Genomic DNA, 23,057 nt, shown 5'->3' with positions numbered 1-23,057 from the left:
CCACAAGGAAGTCAAAAACACAGCTGCACAAGTTGTCTATTTGTAAAAGTCTGCCATTGTGATGGTGTTCTTTGGACACTGTTTTGTACATAGCACATAGTTCTGAGGCCCTTAATTAGATTTATATCCCACTTGTTTATTGCAGGCGTAATAACCTGGAAACAGATGTGTGTACATTCAACAAACTGATGGTTCTCCAGGGAAACAATCACCAAGAAGTTACAGGAACTGCATATGACAGTCTTTTTTAGGAAAATGAAACCAGTTCAATTTGGTTACACTGAACATTACCTTGTGAGAAGAACTGAATTAGTATATATACCCGTGAGGCCCCAAAAGCAGCTTCACTTGCAATGATGTTTTTCAGGCTCTCAATATTCAGATGATAAAGGACCAAACACCTAGCATCTCTAAGAATAAACTAATTAATACCTCAGACAGCAAGCTCAGACTAGGTATTTCAGAGGAGATACCTAAGTTTAAAATTACATTTTTGCAACTCTTTGTATTATCTTTAAAAGTTTACTGACCAACTGTCACAACCACCCTGTCCTTCATAGAATATTACTTAGAACACATGGATCCTTTAACCTTATCAGTGGTTTATTTGTACAAGGACAAGACAATTTATAAAACTGAGGAAAACCAAACTACAATACAAACAGTCATCTGGAGAATTCCTGAATGACCAGGTCTACTCCACTTTTCCCTGTGAGAGCAGAAAGTTTGTCATATTCCAGCAGTCATTTCAGGAAAAAAATCACTATGGGAATTAGAATGTCCAACTGCAAGACACCTTTATTTACTATTGGATTTATACTTTCTTTTCACTTTTAAGTGAAATCACAACTAATGACAATACTCAAGAAAGCAGTAAACTACTAGTTTTAACTAGATTCAACCTTGCACTTCTTCTGAAAAAAAACACCCCAAATATGAACTGTACTGTAGAGGTGTGCTTTCATAAGAAGGACAGGATCTGGCTATAAGTAGCTGCTGTATGGCCCTTACTGTATGCAGGGGGTTTGTTTGGTTGTGAAAACAAAAACTTCTTGATGTGATATAAAAAGGGTTATTCTACCTAACGTGCCACACATGAGGGGACACAGAACGTGATGTGACTGGAGTTATTCTGTTCAGCTAGCACATTAAGTCCAACTTTCTCCCTTTGTAAATTTGTTTTCCAGCTTCTGAAATGCTTTCATAGTCTGAATGTGTGGGTTTTAATTTTTAAAAAGAAGGGTTTGTTTGTGTCAAATGGATTTTGGAAAGTGTGTGTCAGAATACAATTACTGTAGGTAGCAGAGAAAGTGCACAAGCTTCTGCACTGCATTTCAACCAGAAACATGCTTTCACAGCAGCCATAAACCAGGAAAGAGTGTTTATAGTACAGCCCTCACCTATAGCTGTGTTAGGCAGTGCCTACAGGAATATCAAAGGCCTTCTGTATTACAAAACAGAGCAACTGCAAACTTCTGTGATTTGTCATGAGGCTGTTGCTATGATTTTATTTTTAAGACAAACTGTATACTCTCCTATGTTTACTGCAAGATAGAAGTTATAGTTGAAACATTAAGGATCTGAGTCCATATTCATCTCCAAAAACACATCCAGGATTTGTGCTGGTGTAGACATCTCATACTGGTCAGACAAGACTTCCCTGAGGATAAGACAAACTACACATGAAATGCAAAAAGTTCCAAAGTTCTTGGAAAAAAGAGATATAAGTCTCCACTTCATGGCTTTGAGAAGTTTGTTGCCATGAATCTCTGAACAGCATGTGAAAGGAAACTGCAGAAACAGTATGCAGAATCTGGCATTCCATTCCCCAAGAGCCCTCTCTTTGTCAGGTCCAGATATTAAGAAAGAATACAAAATAAATAGGAAAACACTATTTTAATCAGATAAATCACAGACTCAATTAGGTTGGAAAAGACCCCTAAGATCACGGAGCCCAACCTGTAGCCAATCACCACGGTGTCAACGAGACCATAGCACAAAGAGCAGCGGCTTCTTGAACACCTCCAGCATTGGTGACTCCACCACCTGCCCTGGCTGGCCCATTCCAATGGTTAGCAACACTTCCCATCAAAAAAATCTTCCTGATGTCCAACCTGAACCTCCCCTGATGGAGCTTGAGGCCATTTCCTCTTGTCCTGCTGCCAGCTGCATGGGAAAAGAGGATGACCCCACCTTACTATGGCCTCTTTTCAGGTAGTTGTGGAGAACAATAAGGTCTCTCCTGAGTCCCCTTTTTTCCAGGCTAAACAACCTCAGCTCCCTCAGCTGCCCCTCATGTGATTTACCCTCTAGACCATTGCCCTTCTCTGGACACACTCCAGCACCTCAATGCCTTTCTTGCAGTCAGGGGCCTAGAACAGGCACAGGACTCAAGGCAAGGCCTCACCAGTGCAGGGGAGAAAATCTGTTGTTAACATGTGTGTGACTGGACTGTGGTCCTGCTTACAGAATTGAATACTGCCTAAATCAACACAGGCCAAGGACAAAAGCACTTGATCTGCAGAGTCCAAATTTCATTATAAAAGGCACCAAAACATGTCAGGTATCATCTTGTAAGAATTCAGGATCTGGAACAAGAGTGGTCTCACTGAATCAACACTGAAATACAACTGGAAATACAATCTATCTTATATCTGATGCAGTTCAAATTTATTTCCTCTTAAAAGACTAAGAATCTTTCAAAAATACTTATATAACCTAATTTTAAAATTCTGTTGCCTCAGAAAAGCCATGCATTTAGCATACCCTGTAGTGGCTGTATAATACCATATAAATAAATGCTGAAGCAAACAATTTGAAAAGTTTAGTTACCAAATAATAATGTTACAAATTTTACCTACAGATGAAATATTTATAGAAAAGCTTTAAAGATGGTAGAAGCACCTAATTTTTAAAAAGAGAGAATGTGAACTATAGTGAAACAACACAGAAGGCTTTTGACTTCAAAGCTGACATAAAGAAAGTTTAGCAAGATCTAATAGAAATGAAGATGTCATCAAAGGACTTAAAGCAATAAAAATTCATAATTTAAGAAAGTCTGGAAGCAGCTATGTAATCTTTGAAAGACTTGTAACTGATGCAGCATCTGGACAGAGCTGCAATAATCTCATTTTGGGATGATATAAATGATTCTAGATAGCAGCAGCAACAAAATGTCATGGATCCAAAACATCTATGTAGTGAGAATGAGAAGGAGCAACAACAGAACAAAACTTCCCACCACAAATGCAACACAGCAAGGTCTCAAGGAGCAAGAAAATGCCCTGGAGAAAGATCTAGAACAGCCACAAAGTGCAGCTCCAGTATTGAAATACTGAATTGCTCTGTCAGTAAATCTGAGTGAGCTAGGTAAAGTAACACTCAGGTAAACAGTAAAGATGACCAATTTCACACATGAACAAACACAGCACCTCACCTTTGATGAACATGTTGAACTTGACTGTCAAAGAGACACTGTGCTATCCTAATTTAGTACAAATCCTGACATAATTTAAGTGCAGCATTTTAAATGAACTGGTGAAGGTGTGGTGAAGGCTAGAGGGAGGAGAAAATAAATAAATGACCCAGAAGAAGAGACACATCAAAACTTTGTTCCTTGCTCATGCAGACACTGCTGAAAAGACTAGGGATTAAATGGCAAGGCACAATACTTAGTTGAATGTGCACTCACAGATGGGGATCAACAAGTGCAGCTGAACAGACTTTAAGGCAAGTGCTGTGACCTGAAGGTCACAAGGAATCCTGCAGATGTTTAAGAACAGCCTATTGCCTTGTAGCCCATTGTATATTATGTTCATGGCATACGAGCACACACTGTATGTTAGATGACAGTGTTTGCTACATGACTTCACCATTTACATGACTCAGATGTAGGAAAATCCCATTTGCTCTGCTTTATCCATCTAGTCCTCTGGGCCCTGACTCACATGCACAGGAGCCAACAGCTGCAGTGGTACAAATGCTAAACCACAGTTGTGCTCTCTCCACTCTTTTCCTTCTAGGTATTATATATACTGTATCACCTTTCTAGCATGTCCATCTGAAGAAAATTTCTGCATGGACTTCAGCTTTTTCAGCTCTCACAACCTACAGATTAAATGAATCTTAGGATGGTGGAGTACTGTGATCCATTTACTTTCAACATTTCCTCTACAAAGCAGTAACTGTCCAGGGACGGGAAGTGAGCAATTGTGAGAGCAACATTTTCTATTCTCCTTATCATGAGCTGACTGAAACAGAGTCAAAAGTGGAGGTGGACAACTCCTGAGAAAGTCAGAGACATAGACAGAACTGTTCTGTGAAGCAACTTGGAGCAAGTCATTGGTTGGTGAAGAGTTCAAAAGTTCGATTACGGCCAAAGGAGGTGGATAGCAAGAAGAGACAAAGCTGAATTTTATGCGGGCTGCTGGCTGCTCTGACTGTGAGCAGTGTGTTTCCGTGTATGTTGGGACAAAACCTACACATTCAAGATTCATTGTAGATAACAGTGTCTTCTGGTCCAAGATCTGTCACACGCATCGGGCTGTAAAGAGGGAACAGACACGGTGACACGGAGGTAGCGAGAGCACGAACAAACGTGTGGGTGTTTCTGCAGTGGCTGACAGGAGTGTTAAGCGTTTCCACAAACCTGCACAGGTGTGGCACCTCCGCTGGTTCCTGTTTCCCGCATCAATCGTGCCGTATCTTTGTTTTTGATGTGCACAGCGCCAGCCTTTGCGTTCAGTCGCATGCAGCACAACCTTACTAACACAGCCCGACTCCGACGGCTGCAGGTGAGGAGCCACCGCGGCAGCGCCTAAAGTAACAGCGTGACACCGAGTGCTACAACAGTCAGGGCAAACCGAGCCAACTCTTCCCAGAGCTCTGCGTGCAATTACAGCTTTAATGTTTTTTTTTTAAACCTGAGGAACCAGTAAGACACGCTTCGCGGCCGCCTCCCTCCGCCGGCCCCCGCGCCGCTCCCGGCGCAGCCCCGCGGCTGCCCCGCCGCCCAGGCGGTGCCGGTGCCACTGCCGGTGCCGGTGCTGGTGCCAGGACCGCCGCCCCGCCCGCCCCGCGGCTCCCCGGGCGCTGCCCCGGAAGGCGATCGTGCCGCGCTCCGGAAGCGGAGCCGGGCAGGGTCCGGCCCAGAGCGCGGCCCTGTCGCTGCCGCGGTCGGAGGCGCAGCCGTGCCCCGGCCCGACGCGGGGCCGCCGTCTCGCCCGTCACAGGCGGCCCGGCGCGGCGGCCAGCGCGGGGCTCATGGCCCAGGTGGGTGCTGCTCCTCGCCCCTTCCCCGGCTCCTTCCAGCGGGGTGCCCGGCCGGCTCCGCTGCCGCCCCCTCCCAGTGGAGCCCCGGGGCCCCGGAGCAGCCCCTTGTGTGGGCTCCTCCCGCGGGAGCCGGGCTGGGACGTGCCCCGCGGTAGGACCCGCTCCTCCTCCCCCGTGGGTCCGGGCGCGGGAGCTCGGTGGCGGCTGGGCCCCCACGGGCACGGGGGGCTCCGGCCCGGGGCTGTGTCTGGGCGGGGAAGGCCGGGCACGGAGGGGGATCGCTGCCTTGCTCTGGGGCTGGGGCGGGAGCGGGGGTGGACGAGCCGAGTGCGAATTTAGAAACAAAAGACGAGGCGATAAATTTGTCCCTGCTGTGGCTGTCTGGAGGCAGGTCTGGCGCGGGGAGCGGTCCCGGCTGCCTGACCGCCTCCTCGGTGCTTGGCGTGTCTGATGCTTGTGTCTCTTCTGGTGTCACCTGTCAAGCCCTCGCACCTTCCTCTAGGTCAGCTGTGTCCGTCACATGCCCGCCAAGATAAGTACGTTTGCTATTCCCCGTCTCTGAGCAAACCCGGGGGGCGTTCGAGGTGCGAGCCCCGAGATTAACAGAGAGCTCTGTCGGGTCAGGGCTTGGGACCGCAGACAGGGCAGGGGGATCCTGCCGGCTCTTGGAAGGGGTGCTGGGCATATGAATGAAAGCGATACCGAGCTCACTTCCTCGGCATTTTAAACTGTCCTTCCTCTGACATATAGCTACCTGTAAATGTAGCAAGGATGGATCTGAAGACACACTGACGTCAAAAAGTGTCTCAGCACTGATTTGGCTTGAGTGCTCATCTAAACTTGGAATTTTGGAAGAAAAATACATATTTTTTCATCTTCCTGGTCACTGCATCTTGCTCAAAGTCATTGCATAAGATGTGATAATCATAATTAGAAATTACTAGGGATGTTGTTGGATTGTGAGCTGAAAGTAATACTGTTATTGCAATGAAGAAATAGTGTAGAAATCAAGATAGATTTTAGTAAGTTTTTTGAAAAAATTGCCAACTGTGGTTTGATACTAATATTTTAACAAGCATTTTATTGGTGACTTTTAAATATTCCTGGATTTTTTTTAACTTTAAGGCCTAGTGACAAAGTGATGTTTAGTGTAATGAGCAAAACGAGTTTTCTGAGTAAATCTTAGATGGTGTTAACATTAGCAGTAATTCTGTATCATGAACCTATCATTTAATCTGTTCTACTAATTCTACAGTGTATTTGTATTTAGAAAAATGAAAAATTAATTTTTAAAGATTTATTGCTCTGTTAAAAGTGGCTTGGTATTAAGATATACAGGTTCAGATCCAATAAGCATTCTGTTTTTTTGTTGAAATCAGCAGAACTGCCAGGGAAATCCATTGTCTGTTTTCTTTGGTTAGCAAGTGCATTTGAACAGCACACCTGTCTATGCCTGCTTGAAAGGAAACCTGTATCAGTATAAGTCACCAGTTCAGGTCCAACTGCTAGCTCCACACTGAAGGGAACAAAATTAAGAACCTTATTCCTTGACAGAGAGTCCCTGAGTTTATTTACTTCCATGTCAAGAATGCTTTGAAAATGCTTGTTGGAACAGTGTCCCAGCAGTTGTATGAATATATGGTTAAATAGCTTTTCAGGCTTTTGCTCACTTTCCAGTTCAGTGTCTTCTCTCAAGTGTTGGTGGTGAATTGTGGTAAAAATGAACTGTTCTTACTTCTCTAAAATTTTTATAGGCAGAGTACTTTGGAACACTTTTTTGTCATACAAGAAATTTCTGTTAAGGAGAAGATCAGTTGTCTTATAAAATGCTACTGTAGTCTGTGGAAGAATCTAGCTTTGTAAGAGAGTTTCATTAACTGGGAAAATATAATGTATGCCAGTTGGGAAGACTGGTTTTCAGGAAAAAGCATCTGATTCTGCACTTCAGTTCTTGAGCTGTAATGTTGCTAGGTCTTATCTCTTGAATTGATATGATTATATTTCTTTTCTTTGTTAACTGGATGAACATAAATGTACATTCACTTTGCATGGAAATAGTTCTCTGCTAAATTTAACAATTCAGTTATAAATCCCATTGTTTATAAATTAAAAAGATTGTTGCTAACAGTCTGTATTCCTACTTACATTCAAAAATTAGCCTGAAAGTAACTACATCCATGTTTATTAGGTGTCTGATTATGACCTCATTGAAATTGATTTTGTTCATTTCTGTGATCACCGGGACTTGTAGTTTAAGCAAAACAACTTTTTGAATAATGGATGAAATTCACTCCTGAGTGGAGAGGTTTGTTAGATGACTTAAATCACCAGAACCATTTAAATTCCTTGTAAGTACTAAACTGTGGTTAAGATAATACTTAATATGAGTGCAGTTGTTTTATTCCATGTATGTTCTTCTTATGCAAATATCTGAGGTCACTTAATCCGTGATGTTTAAAACAATTATCTGGTAAAACTATAATTAAGTTAGAGAAACGAATGCTCCCTCTTTGTTGTATTGAATATGAAGGGTAAAAGTGGTTCGTGTAGTGAACTGGCCTCGCTTTTTGCTTCTTGTGCCCAAGTAGACTATGGCTGCTTAGGCTTCTGCAAAGGTTGGAATAAGGTTTAATCTTCGGAAAAAATTGATTAAAATAGTCACATTCAGCTGTGCAGGCAAGTTGAAATTTAAAATGTGGTGGTGTCTGAGTGTTTCCACAGCATCCCAAGCTGATAAAAATTGGACCTCCCACCTTCTCAGCTCCTTCCTTCTCTTCCTTCCTTGTGCTGGTAAGGATTGCACTGGGAACTGGTTCATGAACCTGTATTGGCTAAAAATTCGCAACTTTTTGTTATTTCTTGGTAGAATGATTTTTCAGTTGACTTGGCACCCTGAACCAGCTCACCCAGCAGTTGCTCAGCTGTCAGTGGCTGTGTGAGCAGAGGAGTGGGATCCCAGAGAGGAAGGGCAGGAGCAGCACACCGCAGGCCTGGAGCTGGGAGGCTGGTGCAGACACATCTGTTGGGGTTGCAGGACTCCAGCCTTGGACCTGCTGCTGCTGCTGCTTTGCACTGGCATACAGCTGGCACAGACCAGCTCCACCATTGAAAAACATGGTCCTGTTTGCTTCCACCCTGCTCTGCTGCTTCCTCCTTGGTGCAGGAAATACTTGTATGGTTATGTGGTGAGCTGGGCTGAGGATTGAGCTAACCTGGGGGAGGGGCAGGCAGGGAAGGGTTCGCTTGGAGCTGGATCAGTTTGCTGCACAAACATTTGTGCTGGCGCAGAGATGGGGATGGAAGCAAGCAGTAAGGGGAGCAGGGTGTGTCTGTTTCTTTGGGTGACAGTGACACATGATGCCAGTTTAAAGTATATTTGATACTGGCCTAATTCTGTGAAGTTAAGATGGTACAGCATTAAGGGTTTCAAGACATCATTTGGATATGGTTCATGGGAATATTTACATCTAAGACCCCTTAAATCAGGGTAGTGTGTGTCTGATTTCATTCTGTGCTTTGAAGGAATCTGGTCTTTTATATAGTAACCAATTAAAAAAAATTGTTTGGTACCTACTGTTTCATACAACTGGTGCTCATCAAATTACTGCACAAATGAATTGCTTTGGCATGTATATTGGATTTTTAAATTTAAAAGCGTTAAATAAGGAAAGTTAGTGATCAGTGTCCACTAAGAAAATGGCAGTGTATTTTGCAGTAACGAGTAGCTAAAGAGACAGAATAAATCTATGAAAATTATGAGGCTGATGTAAGATAGAAATTATAACTTCACAGTTTCTGGGGAGGCAGTCTCTTCCTAAGTAACTGTAATGGTTAGTGGTTTTCAAAATCTGTCTTATTCAGCCTATCATAGAGCTTGTAGTTAAATGTTTCAGGATATGGATAGGCATTGATTTTTATCTTTTTTCTTCTCCCCTAATATCTCTGAAAATTGTAGATAGAGTGTCCCCCATCCATTTGTCTCCTCCTCTGTGCTGTAGTTTACCAGGTGTAATAATCCTTTCCACCAGAGAAGCCATGTGCAGTGTTACATGCTTTAGGCATAATCAGCCATTAAATGGACAGTATTAGCTCAGCCTACCTTTGCTGGTCAGTTACCTTGATTAATTTTTCCCAAAGTGGATAAGTGTGCTCTTACATGATTCACTCTGTTGCAAGTCTGTATGGGTGGTAGTCTCTCTTTGTTCAGTGTGATGAGTAACTGAGCAGTAGCTAATGCTGGAAGAGATGACCTATCTGCAGCTCTTAAGTAATGTTTTCTGTAAAAATGTAATGGGTTTTATTTTTGTCTGCTACTGTTTTTTTATCAAAAGGATTTGAGGAACTGTTGGCTGAAAACTGCTGTTCAGAGATGTGTAATTTCATGTAGAGCATGCAAATGGTATTTTGGTTGTGTATGAGTTGTAGAACAGCAGTTGTAATAGACTTTCAGTTTTCTCTTCTTAAACACCATCTTTTGTTGTTGGCCCTTCTGTGTAATCAGTGCTAGATGTGATGATTTTTTTTTAAACTTGAACTGGTGATAAACAGGTGTGTGGTGCTTTCTCATATAAATATGTGTGCATACAAATGTCTGAGGATGTCTGTCATGTATTCTCCAACTACAGGGTACTTTTCAAAGCTTCATCTTCACTGTATCTGGCAGGGTGGCAACAATCATGATGGTGAATTTAGTTCACTCTTTATTGAGTCCCCTCTTCCTGCAACTATGGGATTCTCCACAATTTGGTTTTCCCCTCAAGCTTCAAATGACAACAGAAATAATTACCTCTTGGCTTAAATAAAAAGAACTAATAACTTATTTCTGATGTTTATACAATGAAAATTCATGATTATTGCATGCTTGGGACTTACTATATGCATTCTTTTCTAATTAGTGGAAATGGCATTGTGATTCCCTCTCATGTCTTAGAGTACTTTAATTTCATGTTTTATTTTGTTCTTTTCCTAAAATGCTTTTATGTCCATATGCGGGGTAGTGAGATGAGAAGCTCCTTGTCACAGGAGTGATATGCAATCTGTCACTGACTTCTCAGGCAGTCTGGGGTAATCCCTGAACTTTTTGCTTGAATCTCAGTCAACAAAGTAATGCTAGTATCTGTGTTAGGCTGTGTGTTCCTCTCAGACACTGCAAATGTGAAATCATTGTGTGGCATGGCATTGCAATCATATCTGACCATGCTGGATGGCCTTTGTTTACTTCAGCTTCTAGAATCAGCCCAGTTACTAGACCTGCTGTTTCTTCTCACAGAACTGGGGATTTTTTTGTTTATTTTTGTTATTGTTTGGTTTTGTGGTTTTTTGTGGGTTTTTTGGTTTTTTTTAATAGATGTTTAAGTCCTGTTTCAGCTGTAGATAGAAACACCTCTGTGATGGTACATTTTTGGACCAGGATTTAAAAAAATACCCCAAATGTAGGTTTTAAGCTTATCTTTTCCTTTCCTTTATTTATGATAAATGTGTATCTTATAGAAAAGATGCTCAAGCATATCTTGCTATTCACCTTTTTCTTGTACGTGTGTTTGTTACTTTTTGATTGCAAAAAATCTCATTCACAAATAACTGTATTGTGTGTGCTTGTAGCAAATGTAAAATACTCTATGGGCAGTTGGCATATCTGAGACAGTGATAGTTTTCCTGTATGTACACCCAAGTCAGGTTAGCCTAGAGCCCCATGTTGTCAGTCTGAAGAACTGACTCTTTTCCTTGGCTTTTCTTTGTAGTGATTTTGTTCCTGGCAGGGTTGAGGTGCTGCTGCTGTCATTCTCACAGTGGTGATGGTTACTGCAAACCCCTGATCTAAACTGGGCGCTGCTGACTCTATGGTCAAAAGTTGCTTTAATTTCCTGCCTTTCGAAGGGTAAAATAAACTCTTTATCCCATATACCCAGATTCCTGTGTTTTTAATGCAGGATACAGATCTTTGATCTCTCATGAGAGCTGCAGTTTAAAATAGGGTGTTGATATTTTCACTGTTCTCCTGTAACTACTGCCAGAGAAGTTAAACTGCATACTGGTTTGTATCTGCTGGGATTGCAGTCTTGACACAGGTGAAGCATTTGTCTTTCATGAAGGTTTCCTTCAATGCTTTGCACAGAGATATTACCTTCTTGTGTGATAGTATGACAGATGGCTGGCACAATATGCAGGTGGGGACATTTCATCCTTACCATTATTTATTGGGCAAATGTGATTGTAGTAATACTGCTTGCTGAGAATCATAAAATATCATGATTTGAAAGAGACCCAATTGTGTGGACATTGGAAAGATATTAATCAGCACAATACTAGACGAATTTCTGAGATGAAATGTCTTTATTTCATTAGTTGCAAGATGTTTGACAGGGTGGAGAGTTGACTGATTTTGCCATGCTTTAGGATAGTGAGACATTTTTTCCCTAATGGAGATGTTGAAGCAATTGCTTTAAAGAGGGAACTCTATTTCCTTTTTTCCTCCTGCAGAAATGCAAATTTGGTTTCTGTTTAAACTTGAAGTGAGAAATGAATGATCTAGTGCTGTGTTCAATCTTGGTAGCAATGTATCAATCTTATGCTGAGCTTGTCTGAACTGACAGCAGTAACTTTTTGCTTAGCAGCCAGGCAGAGCCCAACTGAGTTGACTATGCAGCAGTTATCCTTCAGACATGGCTAAATTTTTCAGTCTATTTATGAGTATCAACAAACACTTTGTGCATACTTTTGCCATGCATTGAATGCTTCTATTTTCCTTTAATTTAGCTGAAAACTGGTAATGGAATTCCTGAGGTTTTGAATGGAATAGCTCTTGGCAAGCCCGGGGTTTTGAAACCCAAGGCAAATTAAGATACCAAGTGAACACAGGGAGGGCTACTTCTTCAGGGAAGTATGTTAAGATTCTTCTGACATCTTAGCGTTTGTTGTAGAGCTTGTTATTTATTTCTTTTTTTAAAATCTATTTGAATTACTCCTTTAAAGTACAGTTGTTGTTTTTCTTTTAAGAAAATCTTACTGGAATATAAGGAGACCTTTTTTTCCCCTTGATGTAACTCAACAAGTTTAGCCTTTTCAGGCGACCATTACAAGTAGAGGGTATTAGACTACTTTGTAGCTGTCTGTATTTTTCAGTAACTCCACACTGATTGAAGCATGTAGTTAAAACACAAATTTTAGTTTAAATAAAAGAAAGTCTTGCTTTTAAATCACCACAAAAATTGTAATTGAAGGTAGTTGCTGTTGTGCATCTGTCAGGTGGTCCATTAATACAATTAAAAATTATTTAAATTTTCAAAGTGTAGTTGGGCTTTTTATAAAATGCATAACTAAGCTGTTTTAGGTTTGTGGGAATGAGAGGACGTGTGATGTAGGGAAACTTGCCTGGCTTCACAGTCTTGACCCTCTCCTGCCTTTGTGGTGCTGCTTGCTGCAATCATCTTCCCACATCTGTACCCTCTTCCCACTGACCCCAAAGTGTGCCACATTCATAGCAATCTCTGCATCTCCTATATTTAGGTTGCTGTAAACTTTGTAGAGTTTTGTGGCTCTTTATGTCTCTTCATTCAGTCCTGCATTTCATTTAAGTGTTTTTAATCATCATAAATATTTTGAATGTTTCAGAGTTCTTTATCTTCTCTCTCAAATTTAATTCATTTGCCTGCCGTTTGCAATGCTGCTGACAGTGTACTAATCCTCCCTCACCCAGGGAGGCACTTGTTTGGGAATAGCCCTTTCTTCTTCTTCTCCTTGAGTCCACAGTCATGTTTTATTAATACACTTCTTCCTTGTCCAAATAACATTTTCAAGACCACATTTTCTTTTTCTGTCTTTGCAAATGAAGTTTCTGTATCTGCCATCTGGAGTACTTCAAGTACCTTCTCTCTCTGCTGATATTCCTATCTTGCAATCTGTTCAAAATACAGCTGCTACAATTTTTCAGTAGTCTGTTACTTTCCTCATCTAGCTAAAGCTCGCTTATTGTCTTTGAATTCAAAGACCCATGTCTCATATTTTTGCATCATAGTCTTTTTCCTTGCTACTTTTGGCACTTGAATCTTTTTTCTTCCCCCCACCCCCCATTTCTTTATGCATGTTTCACGTCATATACTTTGATTTGCAAAACTTCTGAGATGTTATATATGTTAATACTATTACAAGAGAAAATGACTCCACCTCTGACTTTTCTTCTTGGATATTAGAGTTTCTTGTCTCTTTGCTTATACAAATAAATAACATTTTAAACTATGTAAGCGGACAGGGATACATGTTACCTGTAGATCTTTTCTTATAGGTACTTGGGGAATGTATATTGCTGTATGTCTCTTAAATCTGATTCATTTGTCCAGTGATTTTACTTTGGAGTAAAGTGCACCAGTGGCATGCTTTAAAATCTGTTGTGTGAATAAATAGAGTGTCATATTTTGTGGACATTTAGTATCATATGTGATTTCAGTTAGTAAATATTGTTTTCTGCACTTTGCAGGTTTCTTTGGTGAGGCAGATATAATCTGCAGCTTTTATTGAAATAATATAAGAATTGAATTAAACTGGCAATCAGAGTAGTATTAAGTGCTATGTCATATACTTGACTTATTGTAGAACTAATGCTAGTATTAACAGAGGTAATACTTTTTTTTTTTGTTATTAAGGAAAGCCAAGTTACTCTTCAAATTTTTTTTCATGTGTCATGAAGCTTTAGTCCCAAGGTTTCTGTGGCTGGTGTTTTGCATTTTGTTTGTGATTTTTTGGGGGTGTTTATTTTGGAGAAAGGTAAACTGCTGTGGCTACTTGTAATTTGAGGCTTTTTGGCTGGTAATATCATGAAAAAATAAACAAGTTATAATAGATAAAATAATAAATTTTAATGTATAGCTTGCTGTATGTGTTTTAGAAATGTTTTAGGATAGCATCGTTAAATTGTTGTGAATTTCTTCTGTGTCATGGCAGCTGCCTTATGTTTTCTTCTCTTAAAATCTGCTGAGTAGACTTCTGTAGCTTGAAATTGAGAATGTAGTGCTGATCATCAATTTGTATTGCCATAAATGTAAAAGGACTAGGACAGTGAGAGTTAGTGTTAATTCTCTCAGTTTAATACTAAAGTAAGCTGGATATTTCCTGTCAGACTATACAGTATTTGTGCAGCCAGACTGGACAAAGTCTTAAATTCTTAAATAATTGTCCACTGCTTTAGGCTACAAAAAGCATTTAATTGGCAAATATTCAGATCTCAGCATGAATGTGAATGCTTGCATTCTTATCTCTCTGATAGCTATCTCTTTCTTTATTTGCTGTACAGGTTTTAGGTGATAGTATTCAGTTCCTGAAAGAGTTTCTTCTGTGCTTGCAGTTTTGCTAGGAAGGATGCCATTATATTAATTTTTGTTGTTAAAAGGTATTTAGTTAAGACTTTTTAGATCTTAAAAAGAGCAAGCAACCTAATATTAAATCCAGTCCAATAAATTGTTCCCTAAGTTTGAACTTTGTGGTATTTCTTTAGTATTATATTAACAATATTGTTGTCCCTATAGTTAGAGAAATTCTGAGTAATACATGCCAATTGGTCAGTCCTGCTACTCCATTCCTAAAAATTGTTGGACTAGAAAAGAATGTATAGAGGAAATGAAAAAGGGAAGGTGCTACATAGATCTCAGACAAGCTATTTTTTTTTTTTTTGTATTTTCTTCTCTCCTCCTTTTTTTTTTTTTTTTTCAGTAGAGAGGTGAACCTTTCTTGTGCAGCCGTTATATTCTCCCTCCCTAAGTTCCAGAACTTTTTCTGATAACAGAGCTTTGGAGAGTATTTCCAGCTTGTCCTGTGGCTCTTTAGTTCTAGAGCAATGTGTGTGTTGTCTCAGAGGTACAGCATATACCAGAAACTTAGATAAGCTTCTAGTTTCTGTAGGACTCTTTGGGTTTAAGTGTACATTATGACTCTTAGTTTTAGATACTTATGGCCACTTAGGGTCTTGAAATATTTCTACTAGTAAAGTGCAGCAAGGTGCTCTTCAAAATCTAAAGTTCAGGTTATTTGTCTTGGATTTTCTCTGCCTACAGTGTTATGTTTATCATCTGACCTTCACAAATGTGTTTTCTTTTACAATGATTTTCGTCCCTAAGTGTCAGTACATTTGCTTAATAAATATTTATTTCTTTCTGCTTTAGAGTTCATTATTCTGTTAAGTCCCTATTCACTAGTCCCATAGAGTACAACTTCATGTATGTCTGCTAAATATAAATTTACTCCTCTTGAAGAGTTTGTATTTCTTAGTTCAGCTGTAGTATAGAATTCAATTTGTTAAATGGATGTAACTTAATAATTGTAAATGGTATGGTTTTAAAATAGTTTCATTTCAAAGTGAAAAGCAGTTTAACGTTGTTAGTATATCAAATTAAAACTACCTCTCTGAAGGTTTGATTGTGCCATTGCCATATCAGTTTAGCTTTACTGGTTATAAGCTCTCCATAGGAAGGATTTTTTTTTGAAGTTGTAGAATGATGTCTGAAGAGAAGAAACATGTTCAGCTGAGGCCTTGAAGACAGGCCAAAGTAGTAATGATAAGTGGTGTACTCTGGGGAAAGCTCTAAATAAGTGATTAAATGGTGACTACCAGGAGATACTTTATGCTGATAAGTAGAGATGGAGTCAGTTGTTATGTGACATGTCAGACAGTTCTTGCCCTGATGATTGGATGTAGTGGTACTATTCATTGGTGCTGACTTCTAAAGTGAGCAGTGCATTAAGGAGTAGTACCCTATCATACTGTATTAGTGAGCTTTTAAAGTAGTTACACTTTAGGTTTATTCTGTATGAAATATTATTTATTGAGTGTGCTGTACCAGGGAAATGTACCTTCCATAATCATGACTTCAAACAAGGACGTATCCCAGAACACTTCTGATGATGGGATAATAAAGTCTAGCAGTGGTGAACACTAAGAGTGGATTATTTACATAGTACATCTAACTGTAAATATTGTGCTCTGACAGTGATTTCTGAGAGATCTTGGTTGACATTCATTGCAAGGGCTTTCTATGAATTCATTCCAATACCAGACTATTTCAGTGGAGTCACATCTCTGATTACCTTCCAGTGTGAATGAACTGTTTTGAAGTGGGTGGTTGTGGGAAATTGTGACTACATATTGACAGGTAAAAAGAACATAAAACTAGAAGGAATAAGGGAGTGTTGTCTATGAAATACAAGTCTGGAGTTAAGAGTAAAATGCAACTAAAATGGTTACCAAAAATTGTAACCAAAAATGTTTGATGTTAAATTTTGTATGTTAAAAGCTATTTGCCAAGCTGCTGGTAGACTAACCTGATAACAGAGTTTATTTAAACTTTTTTTTGGTTTCAAAACTGTATTTGTGAATATATTACTCTTATGTTAGTGGTGAAAGTAAAACCATTGTTAAATGGAAATTTGGCAAACATCACAGAAGTCTAGAAGCTGGATTTCCTTTGGTCATTGCTAAATATTGTATAATTTGGGACCAGGTACTTTGCCCTTTTTTTTAATATTTAATAGACACAATTTATTTCCAAGACTTGAAAGTTTTGTACTGGTGCAGATGCACAGTGAGTAGATCATTCCCCTTTCTCTAACTATATTTTTAATTTCTTTGAATAGCACAGTTCTGCCCAGCAGCTGTACCCTAGGGTGAAGTGGTAACAGTTAAACTGGATATATCAGTAGGTTTGGATTTTTAAGTCAGGAATATTGGTGGCATATATGGGGGCAGGTAGTGCACTTTTTTCTGTAGTTTGTTTTGCAATCCTCTTGCACACACATGATTAAACTATTTGTAAATGAGTTTACAGTATGGCCTTATGGTATTTTTTGTTTGTTTGTTTTAAGAGGCTATGGTGTAAGCTGCAGCAGTTGAGCAGCTGATTTGTGAGTGGCTCAGTGTTTGTCTCCTGAATAAGGTGGGGATTTTGGTGGGGGGCTGGCACCAAGTGAGTACAGTGAATTTATTTGCTGGCTTTTTGGTGATGGTGGTTGCTACTTCCCAGAACTTCATTTTATTTCTAAGAAAACTGTAAATGCTTCTCTATGAAGTGTGTGCATTCACAGGCACACATTAGACCTGTGCCTCATGTAATGAATTGTTCTAGTGGGTTTTGTGGTGCATTGCAGCTTTTCATATGGATTTTAAGCATTATTTGTAAATCTATTTTAGTACTTTTTTTTTAACTAACAAGCTACTAGATATGCTTCAACCAAGGTCATATTTCACAATTGATGGCATAAGTCTATAGTAGTGACTTGGCAGAGATTTTAAACACTTAAAAATGTAATGAGGCTTCTGATAAGTGTCCACTTTAGAAGATTCCCTAGGGAAACTCTCAAATGAGTCATGTACAGTACCACACAAGTAGCAGACTGACTTCTTAGAATCCTGTGATTGCTTCTGGTTCCTTAGGCTATCTGATGACCTTGAAGGAAGCCTAGGTTTGCTAGAGGTTAAACAACTCAGCTCTTGCTTCAATACATAGTGAGTTACAAAAATGGCATTAACACACCCATACAAATTTGTCCTATCCAGTTTGGTTGTAGTTCAGTGAATGTAATAGACAAAATGTATTGCCTCAGCAGTCAAGCATTAATGCAATTTAGGTTGAATAACAGAAAAATTACACCACTGGGGTTAATTGATTCATGCTGCTGTTGTGTGGGGTTGCTAGAAAGGGCAAAGTTAACGTGCTCATGGTCCTGTTTGAAGGTGTAATAGGGCTGCCTGCAAAAGTCACTGCTGCAGTAGGAGAATTTATATCAGCCTGCAGCACTAGGCAGGTTTCAGAATTTGACAGCAGCCCTCCTTGCATCATACTACAGGCTTTTACTTGCTGGCACAGCAGAAGCAAGGTATGAATATAATCTTGTTGTGGTTTTCTAACTGCTTCTTTTCCCTTCTGCACTATATTTTGCATCTCTCTCACTTGAGACATTACAGGTGTATATAGGATGACTGAAATAATATAAATTAAAACTCCCTTGTTAAATAGTATTGACTTCCAACTAAAGTGAACAGTTTTCTCCTGCTGTAGTTTTGGGGGTAATGTACAGAAATTGAGCCCCATATTCAGATAGTCAACATAAATGGGTTGGAATTTACGAAGGAGTGTAGGGATGTTAGTTTACTAATATTGAAAAAGTTCAGAGTCAAGTAATTTACTGGGAGTTGTACAGTGGTATCAAAGCCCATATGTTTACAAACAGTAATAATTCACTTCTTTTAATGATCAGCTATTAGAGGGAATACATCCAATTCAGATGTAGAACTGGACTTGTGAAAACTTGCAGTGTTTTGCACAGGTGAGCAGCCTAAAGGTTGGTGGGTTAAAACAGAAGTTGTAGGAGCTGGGCAAGATAAGGTAAGGCAGTGAATCAGCACAGGGGATTGTATGGGAACTGATAAAGAAAGGGGACTTGAAATCAGTTGGAAGAAGCTTGATTTTCAGGAATTTTGTGTGCTTGCTTTAATTTATCCTAATCTTGCCTGTTACATAATGAATTTGAATTATGGTGTTTTACTGTCTTAACATTAGCTAATTATCATGTTTCTTAGTTCTAAATTACTTTCAAAATCCCTGCAATATTTTTAGGCAGGGATAAGTGGCTTCTGTGCTTTTGGGTGTCTTCCAGTATATACGAAGGGGTTGCAGTAAGTGGATAGTGTATCTGGGATTAAAGTACACTGTAAGTAGCATAATGATTATTTCACACTGCTTCTGTAACTGCATCTAAACTTCCATCAGTTCCTTTCTATTTCTGTTCTAGAAAATAATGTAACTTTTGCAGATTTTATTGTTGGGTTGCAGTTTCTGTAACATACTCTTGTTGACTGATTTCATTATTTATTGATGGTAATATGTTGCTCTGACAGAAACTTGTGTTTTGTTTGCTTATACAGTGTTAGACACACCATTTTCATTTGCTTTTGAATTTTTATATTAACTGAAAAGTACAGAGAGAAAGAATAGGAATCATGGTTTATCTTGGATATCCAAACTTGCTTTGGGACATTACTGCCAAAGGCAATTACTCTTAGTGATTATTATGTTTACGAAGTTGTTGTATTTTCTCAAACCACAGTTCTTGTAAAAGGATAATTAAGTTAAAGCTTGGGCTATTCTTTGCAGATTCTGTGCCAGTGCCAAAATATTTTCAGACAATACATAGTTATAATTTCAAAGATATCCTTTTAACTTGAAAGTTAAAAGCCAAGTAGAATAAGTTTTTAAACTGATATTCAGTAAACCAGGGCAGTAGTAAGTGTAAGGTGAAAGCAAATGATTTATCTTGCATTGTCATTAGAAATCAGATGTGAAATGTGAAGGCTTAAAGTTTCTTCTTGCTCTGAATTAATTTTTCTCCTATTTATCTTTTGCAGATGGGAGGACAGAAATCTTTCAGTTTGTAGCTATGTTTGCTGAATACTCTAATGATCAGGTTTAGAAAATGACAAACTTCCAAAGGTTTCATGCTGAGTGCTTATGTAAAGTATAATTTAAAACTTGATATCCGTGTTTGACTTCTTGAGAAACGATGGGAATGACTTCCATCAGTCAGCTGAAACAGCTTAACTGTCAGGAGCTTAATCTTAACTTGTACACTTAAATGAGGTTTTGTGTTCTTATGTTAAACAAAATGCAAAATTAAGTGCACTTCTGTAAGAAAACAAAATCTGTACTGGCTAAATTGTTACTAATCCTTTTCTTAAATATTTAGGAATTTTTGAAGCTGTATTTGTGCAGAATTTTTGACACTTAAAATGTAAATGGAAGTTAGAAATAGCACTGTTAGAAGTTGTAGAATACCAAGAAGCTGCGTGTGTAAGTCTAGATTTAATAAGCCTTATCAGTACAATTTATGATGTTGCAACTGGAATACTGTACTTTGTATGTATAAAACTCTTCTCAACTTTTAAACAGATTTACACTTTGCACATAACTTTGCCTTTATATGAACTTAGCTTTGCATAACCTATGTTAAAAGAGAGCAGTTTCAGAGGCTACAGATTGGTTCCTTTTCCCTTAGATTTTCTGTAGGGTTCTGTAGAAGTGATGCACAGGTTAATTTATTTTAGCAAATTCCGGTAGTATCATCTTAGATTATAATGAAGCTTTATTTTCAGGAGGGCTTTAAGATGGTTGAAGTGTGACCTGCTGTGAAAAAATAAGGATCTGATTTCTCCTTAGGCATTATGGTCCAGCCTTCCTTTTGTTGGCACAGTGTGGTCATTTGATCTGCAAGACCAGTGCAGTAGCTGGGATTAAAGCTTGTCTGGCTAATGAGAATATGGCCAGAGCAGGAAAGATCATGTCTTTCAGCTGCTGTCACCTTTAGGTTAGCTGAGGGGAACACAAAATAGCATTCTGAGAAAGAAAAGCAGTTAATTTAATAAATTCCACCTCACAATGACTTTTTAATTTACAAAAGGAAGGCTTCACACTACTTCATAAAAATACAGCTATTTCCATACATGTGAGGAAATGATACACCCTTGTTAGAAACACAGAACTGGTTTTGAAAGAGATGGGTTTTGTTATTACCTCTTACTTCTTATTATGTCAGTTCTAGTAAACATAACTGCAGTAGAGAAAATTACAAATTTTAAAAATAATTATTTTTGGCATTTTTGGGCTTCAGTGTCAACATATAAAGAAGAAGAAGTGAAGTAGGACATAGGTATGTAAATATTAGTATTGAGTCATTTGGACTTCCCTGTGATTTCACAACAGTAGTAAAAAACTAGGGGTTTTTTTTTCGGGCAAGCAAGCAGAGGTGGGCAGTGTAAAAATTTATAAAACAGCCCAGCTTAATCTCTAGTGAGTGTTACACAACTGTTTGATTACCAATATTCACTATTTTGGCCTTTTTTTTCTCCTTTTAAAGTTGTACAGTCACCTTAAGTTACTCTCTTTATGTGACTAAAATCAAGCACTGTGGTTAAAGTACTTCTTATAATGAAAATTATATTCAGTAGAATACAACTGATTTTTTTCTGTTTATGGAATTTTTTTATGTCCTTCTTCCTACCTCCTATTCATTCCTGTATCACATGTATACTTAAATATGGCTTCTTGGACACATTTAATATCTATGTGGGATCTTCTTTTTTTAATTATGAAAGAGAATATTTAAAAGAAACTCAAAACTTGTAGAATTTTAGCTTTAATCTTGAGTATAAGGTCAAAAGAGCTTTCACAGTTTCAACTGTTTGAAAGTTGTAATGTTCAAAGCTTTGACATAAAAGATGGCCCTTATTAACATGAGCTTATAGGAGTAGAAAACGCACACTTTTCTTTTAACCTTTGTATTTCCTTTTCATGTTAAGTACTTGTTGCTACCTGCAAAATAATTGGACTTTTGGGTACGTTTTGCCTAGATTAGTATTGTCCTTGGATGTGCAGAATATATTAAAATGCAAAATTATTTGGGATTTCTCCTGACTTTTAAATTCAGAATGATTGAAATATTACTACAAGAAACTTAATTTTTTGATGTTAACTGTAGCTTTACTGACTGTGGGCGATGTTATTAGACACAGCTGTTCACTTATTTTCTGTGTTCTTCCCAAAAACATCCTATCTATCCTGGTTGTATGAAAACAGCAGAAAGTCCAGGTTTCTGGGGTTGCAGTGAATCAGTAGGAACCTTGTGGTGTTAATTAGATGTTATTAACAACATCTGGCTTTGCTATTTGTACTCCTGTCTTTTTCTGGATAGACTAAATAAGCAAGACCACTTCAGTATTTTGAATTTGGAAGCATCAGTTTCTGGTATTTGAAGATGTGGCTTTTAAGGAATGACTTGGAAAATACTTTAAGGAATACATTTAAGGGATGATGTGGAAAATACATTTAAATTTTAATGGCATCCTTTAATAGTTCATATTGTGTATATATGTAATTTTTAATGGGAAAATGCAGAGTGTGATATACATGGCTGAGCTGTTGTTAATTTGTCTGGTTGTTTTTAAGTGGTGGTTTGAGGGGACTGTCTTTTAGTGCAAAATCTTTCTCTTAGTTCTCACAGATCTGGTACAACTTTTTGGAGATCTATGTTGATATTTAGAGGTGGGAGGATTTATCTAGCTAGCACAGGCAGCAGTAGCAGTGGTGAGATGGAGGCACAGGTGGGCAGTTGGTGCCTTGAAGTTTATAGAAAACTCAAAGAAGCTATTCCTTTTTATGAAGTGAAGACCAACAAGCTATTTCAGAGTTAGGAGAGCAAATACTGGATTTATGTATGGTGAGACCACATGTAAAGTCTGCCCTGATTAAAACCAGTGACACTGGGTAACTGGGGGTTCTGGTGTGTAGTAAAGCTTTGGGAAAGAGAAACTACATGCTCAGGGACTCTGCATCTGTGTCACCATGCTGATGAGTACAAATGATCACGTCCTTCTGCTAGTTTATTGTGTAGTTTGGGTAAAGATTGAACTTCTTACTTTAGAGGCTGTTAAATGGTGTAATTCTGTGTATTTTGGGAGTAGGTAATTAATGGATATTTCAATACAAGTAATGATCAAAGTTTTTTTAGCTAGTCAAGTATACTTGCCAGTGTGTTTCCAAACATGCCTATATCCAAAATTGCAAGTTTGTTGGACCACTTGGGCAGATTGATGAGATAATTTTTGTGCATTTGGTAGAAATAAGTCCTCCTAAAGACTATTCATTAAAGTTTTCACTGGTCATTTACAGTGTAATCCATACTGATAAGGGCTTAACTTTTTTTGCCAGGCAGTAAGTTTTTTTAAATGTTTGATGGGTACATGTTCTATTCAC

The 23,057-nt window shown here is 38.7% G+C and overlaps 1 protein-coding gene and 1 long non-coding RNA gene across 2 annotated transcripts in view; one reads left to right on the top strand and one right to left on the bottom strand.

The window, feature by feature from the left end:
• Positions 1–585: 585 nt before the first annotated feature.
• Positions 586–5,050, bottom strand: LOC143694141 (uncharacterized). The gene is made up of 2 exons (XR_013182412.1): positions 4,649–5,050; positions 586–4,543 (listed from the first exon to the last, which is right to left on the bottom strand). It is a non-coding gene; the product is annotated as an uncharacterized LOC143694141 (long non-coding RNA).
• Positions 5,051–5,113: 63 nt separating this feature from the next.
• The window catches only part of FRS2 (fibroblast growth factor receptor substrate 2), a 51,892-nt gene continuing 33,948 nt past the window's right edge, over positions 5,114–23,057 (top strand). The window contains exon 1 of the mRNA XM_054631837.2: positions 5,114–5,271. The gene's annotated coding sequence lies outside the window, so the exon portion shown is untranslated. The remainder of the gene's footprint in view (positions 5,272–23,057) is intronic.

Source organism: Agelaius phoeniceus, chromosome 5, assembly GCF_051311805.1.
Source record: "Agelaius phoeniceus isolate bAgePho1 chromosome 5, bAgePho1.hap1, whole genome shotgun sequence".
NCBI lineage: Eukaryota > Metazoa > Chordata > Aves > Passeriformes > Icteridae > Agelaius > Agelaius phoeniceus.
The sequence above is the reverse complement of the archived record's forward strand: the minus strand, read 5'-3'. Positions and strand labels throughout refer to the sequence as shown.